This window comes from Ctenopharyngodon idella, chromosome 6, assembly GCF_019924925.1.
Source record: "Ctenopharyngodon idella isolate HZGC_01 chromosome 6, HZGC01, whole genome shotgun sequence".
In the NCBI taxonomy this organism is placed as follows: Eukaryota; Metazoa; Chordata; class Actinopteri; order Cypriniformes; family Xenocyprididae; genus Ctenopharyngodon; species Ctenopharyngodon idella.
In genome coordinates this window covers 26,449,142-26,469,425 of record NC_067225.1, presented here as the reverse complement: position 1 = coordinate 26,469,425, position 20,284 = coordinate 26,449,142, and the positions used below count along the sequence as shown (strand labels likewise).

Sequence of the window (20,284 nt, the reverse complement as noted above, 5' to 3'; positions counted from 1 at the left end):
ATTGAGAAAAGGGATGTACTTATAAAATGTTTATGTTTTATCTGATTCTGATCTCATATTTGTGAAATTGCTCATTTTAGGCAGAACAAGGGCGACTTAGCGGCTAACCTCCCTCACCCCGTTTTTCCTCCACCCCGTTCCAAAGTCAGCGAGAGAGAGATAAAGAGGAACAGAGATGCCAGGCGAAAGGAAAGGAAACCATTTCGCTGACAAGTAGAAGGAACACTAAGCCAGATAACGGCAGATCTTTAAAGCTCTCAAACAGACACCATTCTGAAAGTTGTATTTTCCTCTTGCCCCCGCAATCTGTTGCCATTATTCGATTGGTTAATCTCGTCTGAGGGCGGAGAAGAAAAAACAAGTGGAAAAAAAAGAGAGAGAAGAAAAGAACCGCTTAGATGAGTGGAGTGGAAAGTGCTTTCAGTTCTATTATCCTTCTTTTGGTGATTGCGGCCCATAGGGAGATAATTACGCTTTAGTCTTGAGTTAATGAAACGAAAACTTTCTTTCTTTTCTCTCGGCTGAAAAGGAACGGTTGATCTTTTGTGCCACTATCTGAAGACATCTCCCACCCTTGACAGGGGCACATTGAGGATGCGTTTTGTTTTAGGCTGAAAAAGCCCCCCCTCTCCCCGTACGCACACACTTGGGCTGTCAGTTGAGCAGCGATATGACACATCCTTCAGCATATTGAGTTGCCCGTTCCTCTCGCTTCAGATGCTCTTCCCTGTAGCTCCGCTGCTAATAAAATACACCAAAAAAACAAAACCGAGAAATACTCTCCACATAACACATAGCCATATTCAGAAGCTCAAAGCAAAAGCAACTTTTTGTTGCAATACAATAATGCAATTTAGTTTCAACAAAACTCAAATCTCATCAGCAAATTAGTATTTTTTTTTTTTTTTTATTAAATGAAAAACTGAAGCTTGTAGAAGAAATTGAAACTATAAGACGTAGTCAGGCTTAACATCTATTTGGAAAAAATTACAAAGTTAAAAACTGAAGCTTGTTGGAGAAACTGGAATGATCAGATGTCGTCATTTCTAAATAAATGTGTAAATTGTTACAAGTTAATGCAGAACTTTTTGTAGGACAACTAGAATGAGCAATGAGATATAGTTAATAAGTAAACGTAGTAAATGTGAACATTTTTGTATCACATTTACATGATTGTACTATGTAAAATGGAAACGTACAAATGTAAAATTCAGCTTCTGTTTCTATAACTGTTCAACATCAGCAGTTTGGTTTGTGTAATTCAAATAACTAGCTAGACTACTAGTTATAGTATTAATAAAAATAACAATAATAGTTGTCGTTGTTGTTCGCACTTAATACTTTTACCTTGAAGTCATCATCTCATCGTCATATTTGTGGGACAGTTTTGTTTATTGGTGTCAGCGTTTATTGGGGTTTATGTGGAAAATGCAGGTTTGAGTCCCGATCATGTCCTGATTGCATTTTTGCCCTCTCTCTGGTGTTTTCTGTGAAGAAAATATTGCACAAATAAATAAATAAATAAATAAATAAATAAATAATGACAAGTCTAGCAATAATAATTGAATCATTAAATAATAAAAAAGAATAAAATATGTTATTGACATTTTCACTAGACATATTTAGCTTTAAATCATCTTGTGTTTGTGCAGCAGAGTTGTGGTGAAAAGTTTGTGTACAATCCCTGTCCACATCTGGTGTGTGGGGCTTTAGGACCGGGGTAGTCTGACACCCCCCCCCCCCCCCCCCCCCTCCTCCTCCTCCTCCTCTTCTCTCACATTTCATCATCTGTTCTGCAGCTCTCCACTTCTCACTCACTCGTTCTTTGGCCTCGCTGGATCCATCTGCTGTTATTATTTGCCTCTGATAATTGGCTTGAACAATGGAATGCCTGTGTGTCCCCCTCGCCTTTGAAACAAGACACCCTGTTTATTTTCTGGAGGTCCTGTCTGTGCTCCCTCTGTTTTTTTTTTTCCCTTTCTCACTCACCTCATTAGTCAATCCCGCTCCCTTCCCCTTTTCTCTTCCCATCTTTCTCTATTTCTCCTAAGTTTTTTTTTTTTTTTTTTTAACTCTGCTCTTTTTTAAGTGAGCTGTTAAAGTCACACACATGAGTGCGTTTATGAATGAGTGTCTGGCTTGGGATTCTGAGTCGTGATTGCTCAGCTTACCGTCGATCATGTGATGTTGCATCTCTCAACAGCCACTTTAAGGTCAAGAGAGAGTTGCAAGAAGTAAAGCACAACATTATTGAAATGCACTGTCCTTTTCACCTCCACCTACATCCTGTTTGTCAAAAGTTGTAGTCATTCCTATAGAAATTTGTAAGGTTTTCCAAATAACAAAAGAACTTAAGTTTGCAAGAATATTGGAAACATCAGATGCAAACGAATTAGTATTTTTTTATTTTTTTATTTTTTTTAATTAAATGAAAAACTGAAGCTTGTTACTCTCAGAAGAAAAGGTTCTATATAGAATCTTGAAGGCTTCTGTCATTTGCTTCATATACAGAACCTTTTAGGGGTTCCCATCATGGGATCATTTTATGGATTTAGTTTTAAGTAATTATTTTTTTATGTTCATTTTTATGAATTGAACAGCTTTAAACATAGTTTTTCAGTAGAAAAAAACTTTATATTGGTGTCCTTAACTACTATGTACTTGCATAAAAATAAGTACAATGTACTTATTGTGTTCATATTGAAAATACAATATGCTTTTTGCTGCTGTTAAGGTGAGATACGGGTAATGGTAGGGACAAGTTTGGTGGTATGGGTAGGTTTAAGGGTGGGTTTAAGGTGTAAGGGTGTAAGGTGTAAACTGTTCAACATGAAAGGATTAAGACAAATTGAAGACATTTCTCCTATATATAGAACCTTTTTGGCATAAAGGGTTCTTTAAAATTGTGTCAAAACTTTAGGGTTCTGTATAGAACTTTGTCTAAGAGTGGAGAAATTTAAGATAAAAGATGTAATCAGACTTAAATTTTGTTTTTAAGAATTTACAAAATTCTGAACTGAAGCTTGTTGTAGAAACTGGAATGATCAGATGTAGTTGATTCTAAGTTGTTACAATTTAATGCAGAACTTTTTATAGGAGGACTAGAATGATCAATAAGATATAGCTGAGAAATGTTTCCCAATAAAGTACAAATAATAATGCACTTACTCCTTTGGAAATCATCAAACCAAACAGTTTGAGTTTATCTCCACTGTAGTCCACTGTAGTTTGATTAAAGTAGTCCAGGGCCAGGACGGGACAGGTATGCGTTTCCCAGCAGGCACTGGTGTGATCGGTGCCAGCCCTTCATTTGCTGAGTGTTTGTGTTTATGCAAACGGAGGCCCTCTTCCTGCATATTCAATCTTCGACTCAGGCTTTTGTTGTGTTTAGACCACATACCTCCAGCCCCCGAGACTAGTGTGCATGTGTGTGCAAGCCAGAGAGCGCAAACGGGGCAAGGCTGCCGGTTGCACACTGCTCGCACCTCACTTAACTTGATAAAGAGGCAGCTGCTGAAGAGAGGACTTTTGTTATAGTGTGGATCAAAGTGTGGGACGCTGGAATTGTTTGGATTTGGCTTGCGGAGCACTGGGTTATGTTCATGGGTGAGTGTTCACAGACTTTAAGCGATGCGTTTATTAGCTTAAAATACTGATTAAAACTCTCGGATCCCCCTCGTTGTCACTCTCTTGCTCTCTCTCTTTCTGCGCAAACCACACTGTATCTGCCTCCACTCTCTGCTGTCCAATTAGATCTTTCTCACAAAAAGAGAAGTGAATCTGTATTGGGAGATTTTGCTCTTTCCTCAGTCACTACGCTCACTCTCACTCTGTCTCTGCACAGGGAAATGGAATTTGTGGGTTATTGATATTAATAGTACACAGGATCTGTGGTCAAAGGACAGAAGAGAACGGATGAGAAAAAGAGAGAGAGCAAGAGAAAGAGAAGGGGATTGGTGGGGAGAAAGAGGAAACATGATGTAAGAGAGGACGTTAAAGCATGGTTGAGATCAAAGAAATTAACCTTAAAAATGTGTGACATGATAAAAAAAAAAGAAGTGGTGTTTTGTTTGTGTAATGTTTAGGAAAACTACAGTTTTGTTTTTAGCCCTATATTGGTAATAATGTTGTATAAAATGCAGTCATTCAGACAAATTCAGCAGTTTTGCCTACATATTATTTGATATATATATTGCTATGAATTGTATCAGCCACTCTTCTCTAGATACTGGTGTTGACAGAGGTCATTGCATAATCTTAATGCTTCAGAATGTGTAAAGTAAGTAGTTTATTAGTGATATGAGTAATAGACATAAACTATTGTTCAAAAGTTTGGGGTCGGTACGATTTATTTAATGTAATTGAAAGAAGTCTCTTATGCTCACCAAAGCTGCATTTATTTGATCAAGAATACAGTTGAAACAGAAATATTGTGAGATTTTAAAGAGAAAATTACATTTTAAATTGTTAAAATAGAAAACCGTTATTCCTGTGATGGTAAAGTTGAATTTTCAATGTCACATGATCCTTCAGAAATCATTCTAATATGCTGATTTGCTGCTCAAGAAACATTTCTGGTGATTATAAATGATGAAAACCGTTGTGCTGCTTAAAATTTTTGTGGAAACCATGATAAATTTAATTTTTTCGGATATTTTGTTGAATAGAAAAGTATTAATTTAATGATGAATGAAAAATTGCTAATGAAAGCTATTGTGTAAAATAAATATTATTTATATTTGTTTAAATTCAGCAATTTTGTTTATATATTATTTGCTATATATGAAACCCTGATTTTGGAATTGGCAGCAACCCATAAAAAATTGGATGATGCATATTTTAGACATAGACATATACAACGGTTTCCAGGTTTTTTTGAGTGTGTTTTCAGTAAATATCATAGAGCACAAGTTGTTTTGTTTTTTTGTAGGGATTCCCCCTAAAAGTTGACTAAACATTAGTTGACTAGAAGAGGTTTAGTCAACCAAAATTGTGTTAGTTGATTAGTCACAGAAAAAAAAAATTCTTGTGGCAAAGTCGGTGAAGGACCGATCGTTAATGGCGAGTCTTTGTGGTAATAACAGTATGTCGGGCAGGAAATCCAAACATTCACCTATCATCCATCGACCTCAAATATGGCTTATCATTTGAAACATGCAAGTAGTACCAACTTTACATGGCAGCTCCCTCTAACGTTAACCTACATAAATGTGCGCTATTTTTAGCCGCATATTCAAGCAGTGTTTCCCATACATTAACTAGACTGTGGCGGCCCGCCACAGTCTCAAAATGAAACGGAAATTAGGCTTGTCGCGATATTTAAATAACTGTCTGATAATTGCGCTCTTTTATACAGCAAAAGTGGGAGTCATAAAGCAAAATAAATGTACTAGCACCAATTAAGTTTTCGTACACTTTATTCAAAGTCATCTGTAGCCATTCCATAGCTTCATGTGAGGGACAGAAGAATATGTACATCGTTAAATTTAAGTTCAAGGAAACTTGTCTTCCCTCCGCTGCAGCTGTCAATCGTTCTCTGTTCAGCGCGTCACGTTCGGTAACGACAGTCAGCACGGTAAAACTCTCCAATATGATATATTCCCATTATAATACTTGATATGTGGATAAAGAACTGTGGAGTTTATTGCTGTTCCTGAATGAAGTCATCATACTGTCTACAGGGTGTCTGTTAGATCGCACAACACAAGGACTATGAATTGGCGTCACACGCACAATAACTGGAATTTAAAAGTGAGAAGAAACATATGATTAATAAACTGTTGGATGCAGATATACACAGGGATTCTCTTTTTGCCTTGAACTTGTCAATGCGCAGCGCAACTGCGCGCTGTGACTCCATATAGCTTTAAGCACATCATTCTGCACCCGGGATGCGCATAAGTGGCTTGTGCTGCTGTTTTAAAGCGTTTCATATTATCATGCTTTTGCACACTGAAAGATTATTAATAGCCTATTTTGTTCTGTCGTGTCTATATCTTGTTGCTGCACAATACATTTAAAATAAAAGTCTTTTAATCTTACATTATTATAAATACATATAATTCTTTACATTCACATATAAATATAAATCTAATATAAATAGTTTTTTCATTTCATAAGAATACAAATAGTAATTTTAAACTTTTTATTAACATTTGGATTTTATAAAATTACTGTGCAAAGTTTTTTGCAAGAATTAGGCTAGCATACTTTTTGCTGCTTAATTATATACTCACCTAGTTTATTTCTTTGTTTATTGGTCAGCTTATGATTATATATTTTTATTCATTTGTTGTTATAATGAAGTAGTGTGTTTAGTGCATTCTGGATTGTTTAACAAATAAAAGAAAGAGTGACCATTAGTTCCACAAATACAGATGTATAGATACAGGCTCCCACTAATAAATTAATTCAACAAAGGTAACCCCTTTTGCTACATATTTTTAATGGTTTAAATGTATACTCTACATGTTTGACCACTTATGAACTATCATTTAGCTTACTATATGTTGTGTACGTGACTAATGTGCCCTACCATCACCAATAAATAAATTACTTTTAGAGCATCAAAAGTGTTTACAAGAGAACAAATTTCTTCATTGATCTAGTCACTTAATTTTGCTCTCAGAATGCACCAGATTTATGCATTTAAATTTAAGATGTACAAAATTTTTCTCCGGGGGGGCATGCCCCCGGACCCCCCCTAGAGGAACCGATGTCCACCCACCACAAAATCCTGTGGGAAACACTGCCAAGTGTTTGTGTGGAGTGTGGAAGCTAAAGCTTACTGCATGACATGGAGGTGCCAGTTGCATTTTTTCCTGATAACAGCGGAAACAACTTTTAATACTCCGTCATTTTTGGTCATACAGATAAGAGTAATACATCATTCAAAACTGTAAAGGGTCTACTTTTATTTGTCTAAAATCACAATAACAAGAAAACGTTGTGCCTTTGTAAAATAAAGAAAACACACAGGATGCGATTTCTGCCATCTTTGGTCTCCCTGAGCTGGAGTGCATCACAAAAATTAAACGAAACTCAGCGTATAGGCTACTTGCCTCACAGACATGAGAAATATATATTAGAAAGCTTGAAATGTCTACTTTTAAACAAACCAATTAGAGTTGAAAAGAAATACACTCTCTGCTTATGTAATTCGTATGAATGGTGCATTTCTCTCTATAGGCGCGTTCACTATAATGCAGAGATGGCGAGGCAGCACCATCAACTTCATATTTGCAGCCAACACTAGTTTATTGATAAATAATTAATGTCTCCTTGCTATTTTTTATCATTTTCTTTTGCTGGTGCTTTGCGGCAAATGCGTGCGCTATTTTCTCTCTCTCTCTCTCTCTCTCTCTCTCTCTATATATATATATATATATATATATATATATATATATATATATATATATATATATATTATAAAATATTAAACCCTAATTATGGTTTTGCATTCTCCTCCGTATATATTTAAGTAGTTAAATTAATATAAACATGCAATTAGTTGACTAATGGCATAAATTAATGTCTGTTTGTCGACTAGAAAAATCTTTAGTCTGTGACAGCCCTAGTTTTTTGTACATCATATTTGTATGATTAAATTGTATTACATTGAACATTGCTGACCCTAACATCTAGATATTCGTATTGGCATTGGTCATTTAATAAAACTATAATATTTCACTTCTTAAAAAGATAACATTGCATAATTGGGTTAAAATCCACAGTGACCAGTGTTAACCCTCATATCCTTAGGCCTTAGCTGTATAAATGTCATCGGGGGAGAGGAAAAGAGAATGAAAAATCACTCTACAGTAGTTCCATGCTCTCATGGCGCTGGTCCGTACTCAAAAAAAAAAAAAAAAAAAAAAAAAAAAAGTATAATCCAATTACAAAAAAGGAAAAGAAAGAAGAGGGGAAGGTGAGCTCAGAAAAGAAAACAAGTGCAGCTTTTTATTTATCTTTTGGATGATTTCATTAGAATGTGTTTTGAAAGTCTGGCTGGGCCGTTTCTGGTATCCAGAGTGAAAGAATGCTCTATTCAGCCCGCGCTCTTGCCTGTTAACATTTAAATAGTGTAAAGAAATGCACTGCCTTGTTTGTTTTGGGATAGGAACGAAATACCGCTGCCTTGGTATTAAGACTGTGAAAGCTGTGTGTGTGTGTACTCTGTGTACTTTGTTCTTAGCTCAGCAAAACGTGAGGGCAGGTCCGAAAAAAATGTCTAGACTCAGACAGCCTGACAGTCAGCAGACTATGTACCGACTCGCTCGGCCTCCAGAAGCTCAAGTGACCCATGTACAAGCCAAGATAAATTAGGTTTCTCGTCTGTTTGCATGTCGGAAACCGCCGTTGTTTACACGAACGTGGACGTGCAAAACAATGGGCGAAGCCTGCTTGTAAGCGAATTATAAAAATGACTTTCAGGTTTTTGGGAATAGTTGAAATGAATCAGGCTCTGGTGAGAGAGTGAGTGGGAGAGTAAGAGAGAGAGACCTTGGTTCAGTCACCTTTTTGTCAGGCTTTTGTAAACAGCTGCATTTGTCTCAAAGTGAGTCATGCAATTTTCCTGTATTTCAGAGCACAGACAGTGACTTGGAAAATCATGTGCACACACCCTAAAAACAAACACAAATGGACTCAATATAGATATCACAGCCTGCTCAGTCTCTTGTTTGCGGTCTCTCTCTCTCTCTCCCTCTCCATTTTCTCCTTTTCTGATATGATTGTATTTCTGTAGATCAGAGTTTCAAGGGTTTTTCTTCAAAATATTAAAAGGGTTTTTCTTCAAAATATTAAGTTCATAAAAGTAGTCCACGACTCGCTTGCTATATCTGAAGTCATACGATAGCTTTGTACAGTATGAGGAAATGACTGAAATTTCACTGTAAAATCTTGTAGCTCTTCAAATCGCATTCTTTAGCATATTCAAACTTTGAGCGTTAAGAACATGTGAGAACCAAAAGCATTTGGCGTCATTGACATCAAACTGAAGTTTGAATATGCGCATACACAAATGAGATTTAAGAGCAACATATGATTGGAAGGATATCAGTAAATAATTTTAGTCTGTTTAATCATTTTGTATTTATTAATAATAATAATAATACATAATCCTGGTTCATATGAATTTGAAACAAACTGGATATTGGTACTATTACATGAATCTTACTATTTCATTTAGGTGTTATTGAATAATGTGCATCACATTAGGTTTGTTTGATTGATTTGTTAAAACTGTAATCCAAATGGATGGAAATTTTATATGCAATCAAAATACATAAATATATTTTAGGCCTGAATATTTTTTGAGTGTATCGTTTAACTTGGAATATAAAATATGAGCATTTTTGTCATTTTTATTATTTGTTGCATTTAATAATTTAACGCAAAATAGAATCATGAGTGTTATTCGAAATTTCTTTTTTGTTTGTTGTATGGAGGAATGAAGGATAGCGATTTGGAATGAGGATGAGTAAATAATGACAGAACACTCATTTTTGGGTGAACTGTTCCTTTAATAGTTTTTACACACTTTTGCCACTTTATCACAGATACGGGACCCTTATACAATATTTTTGAGTACGTCAAGCCTGCTTGTTAGAGGACACTGGATAAATTTGCTTCCTTGACCAATAGGGGAGGAGAGGAACTGGTCACAGCCTATGAGCTGCACTCAATTGCTGCATAAATTAACATGCTAATAAGCAGGAATGTTCGTTTATGACCCCATTGCAGGAGTAGCCACAGATATGCTATTTAAGCGTTTGCAAACCGATTAATGGAATGGCTTTGCTTGGTGGTAAATATTCATGTGCTCTTGTGTTTTTGGTGAAGTGAGGAAAGAGATGGTCCATTAGATGGACTGAAGAGGCGTTCATAATGACCACTAGGGCCTTTTCCGTTAGGATTGGCTTGGTTTTAGTTAGGAATTGGCTGGAGTGTGTGATTCAACAGCCTGTACGATGTAAATGCGGTTGAATAAGAACAACATTTTATAGAAGTCCTCTTCAGGTCTGGATTTCCAAATGAGATTGTTGATATTCATGTGCATGCTATCATTTTTAGCCATTGTTGTCATGCATGACCAAAGTTTTTACAGGCCATATAAATGTTTGCAATTCTTGGTCAAACGCAATTCCCTTTAAATAGTAAACCAACTGTGACAGTTTCCTTGATTATCGTACGAACGCTGTAAATGATTGTTCAAACGCATATGATATGGTTTTATTGTCAGATTGTCATATTGCCATGCCTTTTTAGAGGAAGTTTCAGTGATGCGAGTGCTTTCATTTACAGTGGTAAATGGGGGGGAAAAAAAATTCCATGGGTTGCTTTTTATTAAAATTACCAATGATTAAAATTTTTCTTTTTGTTACATGAAGGCCACATCAAAACTTTCTTTTACCATTTTTTTTAAACTTACTTTTCAAATGAATTTTTATGGATAACTTTTTTTCACCGTTGTCCCAGAATGTAAATCTTAAAATTATGAAAATACATCATGAAAAGAAAAAGGTAAAATTTTCAGTTTTTAATCAATTTTTAGGAAGTACTTTTTTCTTTTTTTTTTTTTTTTTACTCTTCCAACAGTTGTGGCATTATTTCCACCACACCGAACAATTTTGTCCTGATGATTTTTTTTTTTTTTTTTTCCAAACGTTTGTGTACTTAGTTACCGAGGAGACAGCAGTGTCACTGAAGAGCATGCTTGAGATGAAATATGAGATGCACTACTTTCAAATAAATGCTGTTGAACTTTCTATTCATCAAAGAATTCTTGAAAAAAGTGTCAGCAGTTTTCAGCGTTGATAATACGTTTCTGAGCAGCAAATATATAATAAATATAAATATATAATATATTAAAATATATACAATTATAAAACAGTTATTTTAAATTGGAATACTATTTCACAATATATCTGTTTATTGTATTTTTATTGTTAAGCCTTGGTGAGTATGAGATATACATATAAAAAAAATAAAAAAAAACCTTACCGACCAAAATTTTGAACAGTAGTGTATATGATGTGTGAAGAAAATAACAATTAAGGTAAATACTGTATCACTTTTGTGCAATTATGCAAAAAGTTGTCTATTTAGGATGCATAAAATGCTAGATATTAAATTTGCCTTAGAAACCCAGAGATTTTATTCCAGTAAACATTTAAAATGTCATTTCCACCACAGAATAAATGGTGATTTATGAGATGTGATGGAAATGACATGTGTTCATGACTGTTTAGAGGAGAAAAAAAAACTTGTGGACATTATCTACATTTACATGGACACTTTTTCCTTCATTCTGAATGAATTTGTTCCGACTGATGAATTCGAACGTAGTGTTTACATGAACGCTAAATAAAGCGATTGGGTTGATGTGCACGTTTGTATGCCACAAGCTTCTGGTCGGATTTAATGTTTTGACATGCACACACTGCACAAATATACAGAGTTTCCTGCTGTTGTTGCATACTAACCATCCTCCTTTTCTTTGTTTTAAAAAGCAGACTTAATATTTACCTATTTTTTTAATTAGGCGATGATGAGCACCGTTGAGTCGTGCTGCTTGTATTTATCAAGCAGTAAAAGCGCCTTTTCCCGAGCCCAAAACCAATCGTCTGTGGATGAGAGTATGAAACAAGGACTGGTGGGACGTTATCCTGCTCCACTTCACAGACGATGAGTGGAAAGAGAATTTCAGAATGACAGCATATTCATTTATGACAATATTCAACAGGAAGAATAGCTCGTTCCACATGTCATACGTCATTACGCTATTTCTACGTCATTGCACATGCGCAGTACTCTCCAGTTTCGGTTTTCAATCCGATCAAGTGTTTACATGTCCTCTCGATCGGATTACAAAAGAAATAAACCACCCCTTACAATCCCAATAAAATTGTAATCAGATTTGGCCAATTCATTCCGATTGACAAGGTTACATGTGACTTTTTATTTATTCAGATTATGCTACTAGTCCGATTGCATTCGGATTATTAGGGTCCATGTAAACGCAGCTATTGTTAGACAAACTAGTGAGTTAATTAAGTCCACAGGGCCAAAATTGCCGTAGTTGAAAAAAAAAAAAAAAAAAACACCCTTACACAAGAACTTAAAGTTGTTGTTTTTTTCCTGTCTGTCTCTTTGCTAACATCTTCAGACAGTATTTAGCCTATGTGCTCATTTAGTTGGCTCTCTCACCGCGTTTCCTCCATAACACACCCATGAAGCCGATCATCTCAGCAAGTTCCCCGAGCACCAGAGTGCTGGTTCTTTTCCTTCTCCAGCTGGGTCTAACGGTATGAGTGTATTTATTCACTCCCCAGGCCTCCTCCACCCCGCTGTTCAAAACACCAGCATTACCTCCAACTTCATGCATTCAGTCTGGACTGTTATCGATTTAGCAACACATTACGGTGCTAAAAACTAAAAGGTAACTGCTGTTGCGCGTCCCCCCCTCACCCTCCCTTTCTCAATGCAAAACGTTCTCATCATTAGGACGAGAGAACATTTGTCTAAATGAGCGTTAGGCATTTCAGTAAACTCATTTAGCACCTGAGACCTTAGCAGGTGATTTGAATAAATGATGTTTAGCTTTTTAAGCTGAAAAATTCATCACCTGTCACCACGAGCTATTGATTCATAACAGCAGGGATGACGTGTTAATTGAAGTCTAATGAATTAGAATGAGAGAAAATGGAATCAGCACAAGATATGCAGAAATCTCATATGGTCCCGGTGGTGACTGGTGTTTTAGGCACCAAGTAAATGCTGACCACCCACCTTAACAAGGGTGTTTAACAGGTAATTGATGCAGAGACATGGACGGGCTGTACCAATGTGTTTTATCTGCGCTCACTTTACCTGAGATAAACAGAATCACTCTGCTCAAACGGCCAGCCACTGTTTTGACTGGCAAATGTAAACTGCATATTTTTTCACGTTCGGCTAAGCTTTCATGCTTTTATTCAAATGCCCAAGGGATGTTGGCCTACAGTATCTTTCTCAGTAGTGTAGTATGAGAATATGCTTAGAGTATATTTTTTGAGTCGAGACTGTAAATGCAAGCTTGTGAACATTTGGGAGGAGGTGCCTTATAAAAAGTTATACAGTGATGGCATCAAATGGTAATACTGTGATACTTTGAAACTGGCACATGTCCAAATTACAATAGTCAACATTTCAAGTGGATCAAAAATGTTCATCAAAGTTGTCCTAAGAACTAAATTTTTCTAAGAAGAAGGTTTTGATCCACTTTAAATACTGTATAATGGTAGTACCATGACTGAAAAAATTGTGCTTTTTTTGTTGATGATGGTACAGTGATTTTTATAGTTCTGTGATACTGAATCGTTTCCATAATTATATACTATAGTATGTACTTGGTGTTCCAGGGTGTTACAAACGCATACCACCATTAAAAAGTTGAGTCGGTAACATTTTCTTAGAAAAAAAAAAAAAAGAATACTTTTATTCAGCAATGATGCAATAAATTGAACTAAAGTGCCAGTTAATAATGTTACAAAAGTTTCTATAAGAATCTCAACTGTTTTAACATGGATAATAGTAAGAAATGTTTCTTGAGCATTAATTCAGCATAATAGAATGATTTCTGAAAGATCATGTGACACTGAAGCCTGGAGTAATGATGCTGAAAATTCAGCTTTGCCATCACATGAATAAATTACATTTTAAAATGTATTAAAATAAAAAAGCAGATATTTTAAATTGTAATAATACTTCAAAATATTACTGCTTTTACAGTATTGGTAATCAAATAAATGTAGCCTTGGTGATCATAAGGGACTTATGCAAGATAGTACGATAGTATTTATGTCCAAAAAATAGGATATTACCATGGTTTGTTTTGGTACCTAATCAAATGCTCCGTTTTTTGCAACAGGTGTAGGTTAGACTCTATAGTACAACTTTCGCTTGATATAAAAGTAAAATTTTTCAATTCAATTCACATTTATTTGTATAGCGCTTTTCACGATACATATCGTTTCAAAGCAGCTTTACAGAGAATGCATGTCAACATTACAATTTGGAGACTGCAGTTAGCTAATAATGTAATAATTTAGGCGATTAACATACAATCACTGTTAGCAATTTAATTGAAGGTAGAAGCAAAGAGCTCCTGGAAAAATGAATTACATATTAACAAAAATTTAACCCTTTATGGTTTGATAAGGATGATGAATCACTCATTTCCATATTGTAGCTTATGGTTTAGTAATGCTGTAGATATAAGTGAGTTTTTCTGCTTCTCTCAAGTAGATGATGTACTTCTGTGTGTCCATGGTTGAGTCCTCATTAGTTTGTCCGCACCATCACAACTCCAAAATAGCTTACTTTAATGTCATTTTGTATGCACAGAGATGACTGATGGTTTGTGACAGCTGCAGTAATTTTACAGCCACAGCTTTTTTTGTGTGTTTGTTGTCTCTGCAGGGCAGGGAGGTTAAACGCAGCGCTGGAACTGAAGACGGCCGCAAATAAGCAAGTCCTTGGAGAAGGTAAACAAATGATTAGTTATTAGACTCCAATGGAGCCGTGTGTGCCTGTATGTGTGTGTGCTTGTTGATGGACTAGACAGGGCAGGACTAGTGCTATTATTCTATATCTAGTTTAATGAATCACTTGATTTGTTGCAGCTCTTGTGTTTGTATACTTTTCTCAAGGTTGAGAGAAAAAGAGGTTGTTTATTTTTGTCAAAGTTTACCGCTAAACAGGACTGCTTATTTGCCCTACTACACAGGTCTTTTGTTCCCTTTGTTTCTTGTATGTTTTTCTTTTTGAGACAGGATTTGGCTTTTATTAATCCCTGTCAACTTTCTGAGTCAACATATTTTAAGTGGTCATTGTCAATAATTAACAGGACTTTTTGAATTATCCAGGTGCTACAACAAGGAAAACTTAGCCATTAGCCTGCAACAAACGATATTTGAAATTTGGTTTCCAAACAGGTTTCCCAACCTGTCTCATTCAGAATGGAACAGCCCTAAGCATCTGACATGGAGACCAGAACGAACCATAGAAGTGAAGTAGGGGTGTTCATGTACAGTATTGAGGCACAGGGTGTGAGAAAGACTGTGTTTGTGTGTCTGTGTTCTGTCTCTGACAGTATGGTGGACAAGAAAGGGACTTCCATCCTTTCCCATGAGCTCATGCTTACAGACACATTCACACACACCCAAATACACAAACCTTGTTCACTATGTGTTTGTTTTTTATTTTGTTATTCTGTGTGATGTTCTTTCTATTTTTCTCACCATATACACCTTCTTAAAATGTTACTGTACTCCTGTCTTCTCTCTTTCTGCATTGTCTGTTGATCTCCATCTCTTGTCATTTCACACTACAAACACTAATCTTATTGTAATCATTATCTTTGTCTTGTTTTTCAGCAAAAATATCTAAATATTCTTAAAAATATTCTTTCACTCCATTTGTTTTTTTGTTTTTTTTTCATTTTTGTAAGCCTAAATTTTTTTTATAGATTTCTGCTTAACTTTTTTTTCTGATGTTGTGCATTTAGTTTGTCTTTTGATATCCATGATATCCCTGGTTTTAATTTAGTTTTTTTAATGTGCTGCCCACAATGCTATCAGCTCCAACAAGATTAGATATTTTTACTGGAAAACAGGACAAAAATACTAATAATATTTATTTATAGTTACTTACTTACTTAAAAGGTTGGTTCACCCAAAAATGAAAAAAAATGTCATCAATTACTCACCCTCATGTCGTTCCAAACCCGCAAGTCTTTTCCATCTTCGAAACACAAATGAAGATCTTTTTGATGAAATCTGAGAGCTTTCTGTCCCTCCATTGACAGCTACGAAACTGCGACTTTGATGTGTCAAAAAGTTCATAAAGAGAATGTAAAACTAATCCATATGAATTGAGCGGTTTAATTCAAATTTTCTGATCGCTTTATAACAGAACGGAATTTAGCCCTTTTATTAACATACAGGTGCTGGTCATATAATTAGAATATCATCAAAAAGTTGATTTATTTTACTAATTCCATTCAAAAAGTGAAACTTGTATATTATATTCATTCATTACACACAGACTGATATATTTCAAATGTTTATTTCTTTTAATTTTGATGATTATAACTGACAACTAAGGAAAATCCCAAATGCATTATCTCAGAAAATTAGAATATTACTTAAGACCAATACAAAGAAAAGATTTTTGAAATCTTGGCCAACTGAAAAGTATAAACATGAAAAGTATGAGCATGTACAGCACTCAATACTTAGTTGGGGCTCCTTTTGCCTGAATTACTGCAGCAATGCGGCGTGGCATGGAGTCGATCAGTCTGTGGCACTGCTCAGGTGTTATAAGAGCCTAGGTTGCTCTGATAGTGGCTTTCAGCTCTTCTGCATTGTTGGGTCTGGCATATCGCATCTTCCTCTTCATAATACCCCATAGATTTTCTATGGGGTTAAGGTCAGGCGAGTTTGCTGGCCAATTAAGAACATGGTCCTTAAACCAGGTACTCGTAGCTTTGGCACTGTGTGCAGGTGCCAAGTCCTGTTGGAAAATGAAATCTGCATCTCCATAAAGTTGGTCAGCAGCAGGAAGCATGAAGTGCTCTAAAACTTCCTGGTATACGGCTGCGTTGACCTTGAACCTCAGAAAACACAGTGGACCAACACCACCAGATGACATGGCACCCCAAACCATCACTGACTGTGGAAACTTTACACTGGACCTCAAGCAACGTGGATTGTGTGCCTCTCCTCTCTTCCTCCAGACTCTGGGACCCTGATTTCCAAAGGAAATGCAAAATTTACTTTCATCAGAGAACATAACTTTGGACCACTCAGCAGCAGTCCAGTCCTTTTTGTCTTTAGCCCAGGCGAGACGCTTCTGACGCTGTCTGTTGTTCAAGAGTGGCTTGACACAAGGAATGCGACAGCTGAAACCCATGTCTTGCATACGTCTGTGCGTAGTGGTTCTTGAAGCACTGACTCCAGCTGCAGTCCACTCTTTGTGAATCTCCCCCACATTTTTGAATGGGTTTTGTTTCACAATCCTCTCCAGGGTGCGGTTATCCCTATTGCTTATACACTTTTTTTTTTCTACCACATCTTTTCCTTCCTTTCGCCTCTCTATTAATGTGCTTGGACACAGAGCTCTGTGAACAGCCAGCCTCTTTTGCAATGGCCTTTTGTGTCTTGCCCTCCTTGTGCAAGGTGTCAATGCTCGTCTTTTGGACAACTGTCAAGTCAGCAGTCTTCCCCATGATTGTGTAGCCTACAGAACTAGACTGAGAGACCATTTAAAGGCCTTTGCAGGTGTTTTGACTTAATTAGCTGATTAGAGTGTGGCACCAGGTGTCTTCAATATTGAACCTTTTCACAATATTCTAATTTTCTGAGATACTGAATTTGGGATTTTCCTTAGTTATCAGTTATAATCATCAAAATTAAAAGAAATAAACATTTGAAATATATCAGTCTGTGTGTAATGAATGAATATAATATACAAGTTTCACTTTTTGAATGGAATTAGTGAAATAAATCAACTTTTTGATGATATTCTAATTATATGACCAGCACCTGTATAACAATTGATCAGTGAAGGTAAACAAAAGCTCCTCATACTTACTTGACGTTCTTGGGGAAGCTCAAACGTGCTGCGTTACACACGAGAATGAACCTCATTGGTTTTCGCACGTCAAGCAAGCATGTTTGAGCTTCCATTTACCAAGTCTAATGTGTGCATTGATGAATGTTTATTTGTGAATAAAAGCAAATAAATTAATTATGTTCATCATATAAAGCGATCGTGTCTCTTCAGAAAATTTGGACTCAATTCAATTGGCTCAATTCATATGGATTAGTTTTACGATCTCTTTATGAACTTTTTGAAGGGCCAAAGTGGTAGTTGCGTAGACTGTCAATAGAGGGACAAGAATCTGTCAGATTTCATTAAAAGATCTTCATTTGTGTTCCGAAGATGAATGAAAGTCTTATGGGTTTGGAACGACATGATGGTGAGTAAATGATGACAGAATTTTCATTTTTGGGTGTACTATCCCTTTAACTGCTTTTAGATGGGTGTAGGGCAGGGCTCGTTAACTGGCGGCCCGCGGGCCAAACCCAGCCCGCCAATCATCTTCATCCGGCCCACGGCTGCAGCTGTACGGCTATATACGCACGGTTCGTACCACGCACGCTCCTCCGACTGACCTGAGAAACGTTTTCCATGCGAATATTTCAGCAGCTATTATGCATGTCCCGTGTCCCGTGAATTGGCAAAACGCGCTTGCAGAACGATCTGAAACGATTTGGATTTGTTCGGACCGCTCTGTCTCTGAATCATCTGTAGTTGTTTCTCGGTCAATAACAACAAATACAGAACAAATAGCGCTGTTTTCAGGTGTTTTACTAGTTTACTTTGAACTACGCAGCACGGCCCAGTGGATAACCGAATGAAAGATTAAAGGAGCCGCGTTTATTCCCAGTCACCATTATTAAACAGCGTTGCGACATCAAGTGAGATTAGCGTTTCAATTCGACACACACCTCTCGATTACAAACTACAAATCACTCGATGATTAAACTAGTTTTAAACCGGATGAAACAGCCAACATTCCCAACAAGACTGAGGAAAACAGGAGAAACGTGCCATGAATGAAGATAGAAGACTTTTAAATCCCAAAATCACATTTACCATGAATGAACTGTAGTAAATTACCATGGTTTGTGGAAATGTGGAATATTTATATTGAAAACTGTTATAGCCATTTATATTGCAATAGTAGGTGGATAGGGGAATATGTAATTCATGTCTTTGTTAAGGTGTAGTTTGTACCTGTGTTTAGGTGTTTTTTATAGGCCTATATAACATATCATAATATAATATCATTTGACGGTGGTAGTGAGTAGCCATGTATGGTTTTACCTGTGGTCAGCCCACCTCAACATTTTGATTTGATAATCCGGCCCTCGAATGAAACTATTTGAAGAGCCCTGGTGTAGGGTTTGGCCATTCCAGTGGGTATCTGGTAAGGGTGTAGGTTTATCTCTCTTTTTTTCCTCTCCCTTTTAGCAAGTTTTTGTGCAGGATTTACATACAGTATGTCTTTATGGGAATGAAGCTGAAGAATTACATAAATTTTTGGATTTCAGATTTTGATAATTTTATGCACTTTCAAACTTTTTTTTATCATACACTTTGGAATAACACAAAATTACCTACCTATACATTTAACTCAGTCCACTTTCCAATGGAAACACACGTTTACTTCTGTATGGATGCCTGGTATAATCGTATCCCCACTCAACCACACTTCCATAAGTTAAAGTAAGTGTATATCCACTTAAACTCTGAGTACATTTTCAGAGAGCTAAACAGCAGGGGAAAATATGATATTTGCATGCTGCGTGGTGCCTGCCAAGGGCTAAATTGGAATGCCTCTGAAGATCATACACTTGATTATTTACTTTATTTGCCTCATCCTCTCGTTTTACGGCAACCACAAAGATGGAAATTCTGAGGTAACACCAAATGAAAAGTTGTATATTGATGCATGTTAGGGCGCAGAGGTGGATTAGGGTCCATGTAATAGCTCTTCCGAGTACATTTTATTGCTTACTACAAAAAAAAATGTAATTCTGTGTATCAGCATCAGGTTGAAAATTGCTTTGTATTAGCATTAGCATTTGGTAAGCCCCTAATTCCCCTGTTTCTACAGCTGAGTGTGTTTCTATGCATTTACAAGTGCTTGCGATTTGTAGGAGTTCACTTAAATCTCTTTTTCTGCCAAAGCTATGAACATAATAAACAAGCCAGCATGGCTAAAGCACCACACGGGGGAGATTGCTAACGAGAAAGTTAAATGCTTATGCTAGTCACACAGTTGTTTATGCGCCCGTGTGCATAACTCCAGAGAGGATTTCAACTACGCTATAATAAAAAGTTTTTAGAGCGGTAACATCTTAAACGAAAGAATTAGCGCTAGTCTCTTTTTCTGTTAATCATGAAATTGTCAGCATTCTCTTTTACAAAGAAGTACTGTGGAAGTGTCAGATGATAATACCATGGAAATATTGAATGAATGATTAACATAGTTTTACATAACAGTATTCCCATGGTACCATGATGTTCAAAACGTACATTTAAAAAAAAAAAAAAATTATAGTATTTGTACTGTTTATAACTTGAATATAAATGGTTACAATTGTGATGTTGTCGAGAAGGGCAAAATAGAGGTGCAACAGATCCAAATTATTATTTTAATATTTTGATG

The 20,284-nt window shown here is 36.2% G+C and overlaps 1 protein-coding gene across 14 annotated transcripts in view; it reads left to right on the top strand.

Annotated features, from left to right (window-relative positions):
* foxp1b (forkhead box P1b) overlaps nucleotides 1-20,284 on the top strand; it is a 208,882-nt gene that overhangs the window by 56,690 nt on the left and 131,908 nt on the right. For 12 of the 14 annotated variants that reach the window (XM_051896664.1, XM_051896652.1, XM_051896658.1 and 9 more), the window contains one exon: nucleotides 14,464-14,528. The gene's annotated coding sequence lies outside the window, so the exon portion shown is untranslated. Of the gene's footprint in view, nucleotides 1-3,418; nucleotides 3,607-14,463; nucleotides 14,529-20,284 lie in introns of those variants that run through there. The other 2 variants (XM_051896663.1, XM_051896662.1) reach the window with 2 other exon arrangements.